Source organism: Vicia villosa, linkage group LG6 (assembly GCF_029867415.1).
Source record: "Vicia villosa cultivar HV-30 ecotype Madison, WI linkage group LG6, Vvil1.0, whole genome shotgun sequence".
Classification (NCBI taxonomy): domain Eukaryota; kingdom Viridiplantae; phylum Streptophyta; class Magnoliopsida; order Fabales; family Fabaceae; genus Vicia; species Vicia villosa.
In genome coordinates this window covers 16,935,870-16,942,451 of record NC_081185.1, presented here as the reverse complement: position 1 = coordinate 16,942,451, position 6,582 = coordinate 16,935,870, and positions in this window count along the sequence as shown.

Genomic DNA, 6,582 nt, shown 5'->3' with positions numbered 1-6,582 from the left:
GGGAGCGAAGGCTCACCATGTGCCATCAGTGGAGCGTCACGCAGAATCACCACCCAGGTTTCTTTATAGATTTTATTTATTTATTTGTTATTTATTTATTTAGTTATTTAGGTTAAATGTTTATTTAATTATAATTAAATTAATTTATTTAATTAGGATTAGGAATATAATTAGGATTAGGTTAATACTAGGATTTAGATCTACCTCCCGATTATCTCGACTTTTCGACTTAATTATTTAATTAATTTTAATTATATTAAATCACAAAAACCCTATAAAAGCTACCAATACATTAGGGTTTGGCCAATCCCATTACCCATTCGGCAACAAAGAAAATATTAACATTAATTCTCTCCTCGACCCGACTAAAGCTATTAGTCGCATTAGACGAGAGATAAAAAATATATAAAATTTAAAATACATTTTAATTTGCTGCCCGCGACGATCAATCTATCGATCTGAGTAACCAGCAATGCCCCATTAATCCGTTAGCTATACTGACCAAATCTATTGGTCACCGCATCTAACGGTGCCATATTAAATCAGGATTGTACGCCTAAATCTAAAACACACTAAACCACGACACTACGGATTTTTATCCTAGGCAACTCAAAATGCCTTTGAGATCAAATTTAAACTACGATAGGCCATTTAAAAAGCCTTCAAACAATCAATTCAAAGGCGTACAACCCTGTGCCCGAACTACGTTGACTCTGATTCTCCATAAGGAGATACGTAGGCACTTGGATAACCAAGGCGAGTCCCCCACCCCAAAATCTCAATTTTTCCCCTATTCACTTTCTTAGCTATTAAACCTCAATATTTTAGCCATAAAACTGTTACCCTAGATTCAAAGCCAATAGGAAAGGGTTGAGGGTGCCTAACACCTTCTCTCAACCTGATTATAATAACTTACCCCGATCTCTAAACTGCGTAGGGTTTCCTATTCGCCCTTCAGAATAGGTGGCGACTCTAAAACCTTTATTTTTAGGGCAGGTTGCTACAAGATGTTTATTGAAATTTTCGCATTTTGGGACGATTTAGTCGGTATTAGTTTGGGATAGCGGATCGATATTTAATCGAAGATTTTAATATTTTTAGTGTTAGAAATACTAATGAGCTAATATTTAGTGTTTTGAGACTTTCCCGAATAATTAAGATTAGACCGGAAATATGAGACATTGAGTAATAAGTCGGTATATTAAAATAATCAGATTTTATTTTATTGGAGTTTAAGTGGAAGTATTAATTTTATATTAAGTGTGAAAATTATATTGGGTTTAAGTTATGGTATCATTAAAAATGTGGGTGTATTTCTATTAGGCCTATTATGAAGTAAATGACTAACAGGTAGTATCACTTGTCATTTTGGAAAATAGAGGCAGTAGAGTAAACGGAGAAAGAGAAAGGAAAAGGAGGCTATGGTTGTGAAAGAGGATAAAAGGAGACCCAAAGTGTTTCTCTAAAGTGTCAATTTTCTCCAATTTTTTCATTGAATCTTCTTAAAGCTGCACTCAATTGAAGGTAAAGGGGATTCTTACTACCTTAATGGAAATATGAGAAACTGCATGTGGATTTAGGGTGTAGATTATTACTGTGTTGTGTGAAAGTGTTGTGTTGTGATGAAATTATTTTCGTTGCTACTTGCAAAAAGAATTGTCATTGAATATCAAAACAATTAATGTTGCTGTGTTAGAATACTGTTGTGCCGCGGAATAATTAGTAATGGAAACTGATCCGTGTGAAAATCTTGGGAGACGAAACTGGATTAGATAAATAAGGCCGGAAGTTATATGTGACTATTATTGAAATAGAAGATTAAAAATAGATTAAAGGAGACGTGGGGCCCTGATGTTGGAGGTGACCGCCCCTATTATGACTGGTAATTGTGTTTTGTTGTGGCCATTAATCCTGGTATTTGCAACTGGAGGCGCTAGTGTCAATTGAATGAGGTGACCGCCCCCTCAAGTCTTCCTTTTAATTCTTTTGTTTAAGTATATGGCATGTTATAATGTTATTTTTTTTAGTCAATATTAACTTAATAGAAGAATAGGAACAGAAGTAGTAATGACTTATATGTTTCAAATAATAGTAGTATATATGCCATGAATCATATATTTAATGGTGTAATTGGAAATGATACACATGTAGATAAGTGGACGTCTCCATTCCCCTTTTTTATTAAACTAGTAATAAACCCGTGCGTTCGCACGGGTTCTGGTTTGGGACGCGCATTTGTTTCTACGGGTCCCAATTCAGTTCTCATTCCCATGTTTACCATGTCCTTCCTTATGTTAAGGCCATCCTTAGACTTTCCTTGTATATTGAGTAACGTACCTATGACGCTGTCAAATACATTTTTTTCAATATGCATAACATCCAGGAAATGTCTTACGTACAACGACTTCCAATATGGAAGTTCAAAAAAAATTGACTTCTTCTTCCACCCACCCTTGACAAGTGAATGTGCAAAAGGCTTGCCAAACTGAGTGCTCATATCTTTCACCTTTTCAAAAATTTGATCACCTGACAAAAAAGGCGGGGCTGTACGATGTTCGGCCTTTCCATTGAATGCTTTTCTCCACCCACGGTAGTGATTATTAGAATTTAAGAATCTACGATGGCCGAGAAAGACATTCTTCTGACAAAGCTCCAATCGTGCCGTATCGGTTTCATCTTCACAAATAGGACACGCCTTTTGACCTTTATTGCTGTACCCGGATAGATTTCCGTATGCTGGAAAATCATTAATTGTTCCAAACAACATCGCCCTCAAGTTGAAACTTTCCTTCCTATACCCATCGTAAACCTCCACAGCGTTCTCCCACAAAAACTTTAAATCTTCGATTAAGGGTGCCAAGTATACGTCTATGTCATTCCCTGGTTGTTTAGGCCCAGAAATTAACATAGATAACATCATGTACTTACGCTTCATACATAGCCACGGAGGTAGGTTATAAATCATAAGAATCACAGGCCATGTGCTATGCGAGATACTTTGAATACCATGCGGGTTCATTCCATCAGTAGACAATGACAACCGAAGGTTTCTTGCTTCTTTTCCAAATTCAGGATAATCAGTATCAACTTTCATCCATTGTGGTGAGTCTGCCGGATGTCGCAACTTTCCATCAATAATTCTTTCATCTGCATCCCAAGTCAAGTGTCTTGAATCAGTCTCTCTATGATACACGCGTCTAAATCTCGGAATTATAGGAAAATACCATAAGACTTTAGCAGGAGACAACTTTTTCTTATATCGAGGGGCACCACATTTAGGACACTCATTCAACGCTGCATACTCGTTTCGAAACAAAACGCAATCGTTTGGACATGCATGTATCTTATCATAGCTCATGCCAATAGAGGACAACATCTTTTTGGCTTCATACGTTCGATTGGGAAGAACATTATCCTTTTGTAGAATATCTTTCATAAGGGCTAATAACTCTGTGAAACTTTTATCCGACCATCCATTGTCCGCCTTTAAGTTGTACAACTTTAACACCGCAGACAATCTTGTGAATTTTGAACAACCATCATACAACGGTTTCTCTGCATCGCTTACCAACCTCTCAAACATTTTGGGACAATCCTCAAGATCTTCTTCAAGCGCTTCTGCAATCTCTTCGACTCGATCGCAATCGTATGTGTCTATGCAATCGTCGTTTGAAGCATACTTCCTATTACACCTCGACTCAGCATTCCCGTTACTTTTCTCACCATGCATTGTCCAACATGTATAACTTCTATCAATTCCAAACCGTAGTAAATGGGATGCCAACTTATTCCCGTCAAACTTACCCCCATAACAGCAACCCAAGCAAGGACACGGCATTCAAAGTGGGTCTTCGGAGTGCGCAACCGCAAACTCAACGAATTCCCATACCCCTTTCTCGTACTCTTTCGACAATCGGTTTGAATTCATCCATGTCTTATCCATGTCTTAATTAAGCTAAACAAAAACGATCAAACTTTCACTCTTCACAAGTAACCCCTATAGCGATTTCAATTCACAAAGTTAGTAAGTTCATCACTTAACGAATATTCCACATGTCGGAATAATGAGTATTACTTAATATAATCCAAAAATAAATTTTTAGTATTCAGTCCCCTTCTATTTTTTAAGGTATTTGTGGTCATTTTGGAAAATTTAAATTTTGGGATCGGCCGCTATGCATCACTATCCCCCAAGTACTTTTGGGATCGGACGCTATGCATAACTATTCGGGAATGATTACTATAATTGAAACTCTATCTACATGCCAATATGAAATATGCAACTAATTAAAGTGCAAACGATCCATCATAGCAGTTCATTCAAATCACAACTAATTACTTTGACGAGAGAGATTCAGAAAGTATAGCAAAAGAATAACTAATTACCTTTAGAGAAATTCAGAAACTTCTGGAACCACACACCGTAAGCTAATCTGATGTCTCTAGTGATATTCTTTTAAAAAATCTTTAATATCCCCTGAAAAATAATCATCACCCAGATGTTATAGCTATTCTAGATACATAGTACCGCAAGGTAAATCAAAGTTTAACAACTACTTAGAAACCGGGGCAGCAACTACGCATGTCAAAACAACGTCGTGAAAACGACCACAAATCATAGTCGAGTCATACAAATGGAGAAATTAAGGTGGAGCAATTATATCTCATGAGAAAACAACAATTTAGCATGTATTTTCATAATGGGGCAGCATAAATGTCTAACGAGAAAGCACACAAAAAGTTGTCGCAAAAGCGAGCAACTACGATACCATCACACTAGCATTAAAGGCTTTAGGTGTTAAAACAATGTCAATGGTCAACATAAATATGATCAAGACAAAAGCTTCATGAACATATTAATATGACAGTAGAGAAGTCAAGTATGCATTAAGTTGAAATTAAGTCACATTGTACGAGCAAAACAAAATACGGGACAACATCGAATTTACACATGGAATGCTCGAAAGGTCGAGCCAAAATCGCACGAACATGCTACAATACTCACCAATTATCAACACAACCACATATAAAATGGGCATCAAGTAAATCGTGATTTACATTCCGAAAATGTGGAAATAACAGAAACATTCATACAATTACACAATTACGAGTAAGTTTTGAATAATTATTCCATGCTTGTATTCACCTTAACTTGTCAGTAGGCATTGTACTTTGAAATGAACAGTCAAAATCAGATGTACAAACATAATGTGCACATTTGTTTTTCCTTTTACTAATATCAGAAAACTTAGGAAAATCATAGAAACAATATGGTGGATAAAACTCAGTAGCAAAGTATGAGTGAAACAAAAGTATGAATGAAATGAAAACTAAAATAGTGGGAAGACTTTACCTGAACATAAGCAGCAAGAAGACTTTGATTTTGACCAAGAAAAACCCTACAATCCCACAAGACTTTGATTTTGACAGAAGCAGCAAGAAGACTTTGATTTTAGCGGCGGCTAGTTGAGACGACGACGGAGGGATGGAGGAGGGGCTGAGACCACGGCGGAGGGAGTGAGAGCGAGGAAGCAGAGAGTACGTGAGTGAGGAAGAAGAAGAAGAAGATGTACGGAGGAGTTTTGTGTTTCTGAATAAAATAGCGTGTTTTAGTTTTATGAAAATTTTAAAAAGGGCTACCAGAGCGCTTTTCAGAAGCGCTTTCATACACCCCCCTTATACCAGCACTTTATTACTAAAAACGCTTTCGTACCCTCCCCCTATAAGAGCGCTTTCAAAAGCGCTTTCATAACCCTACCTATAAGAGCGCTTTTAAAAAGCGCTTTCATAACACACCCTATAAGAGCTCGTTTAATAAACTCTTTCATTACCCCCACCTATAAGAGCGCTTTTCTAGCGTCATTTTTAATTTTGTTTTTAGCCAAACCTACCAAAGCGCTTTTGGGCAAAAGCGCTTTCGTAGGGGTGTTGTTAAAAGCCAAATTTGGCGTAGTGTAAGTTTAATTAGTAGATTAACGTTGTGGTGTTATTTTCTTGAAATTGTCATATTTTACGAATCGACCGAAATTGTGTTTGATTTAAATATTCTTTATAAATAAATGTTGGTTTTGTGATGAAAATTAACACAAATTTTAGGAATAGAATATCATGGAATTGGAATTAGTATAGTATGACATTAATCGGTTGATTAAATTAAATAGTAAAATTAATTTTAATAATTCTAATTAATTGGAATATACATAGACTTGGATAAATTATTCGATTTATCGGTAAATTACGGTATCTTGAGAATTTGACCGTAATCGTGATTTAGTTGAATATTTATGTTGAGAATAATATATTTCTATGCCAATGATGTTGTCTTGATAAATAATTATTATGTCTAATTGAATTAGTTGATAATTGGAAGTTGATTTGGTTTACTTGATAAATTACCATGTAGAGATTATCTTACGAATTGATCGAAAATTGTGGTTTTGATTTGGATGACTTTGTTAGTATGTGAAATTGAGTAATTATGCCGATGTGCCAAAACGTGATGATAATTGTAATAATCTTGATGATATGCAAATTGTACATTTGTGACGATTTTGTTAAAACACAAAGTTGTATGTTTGTTGT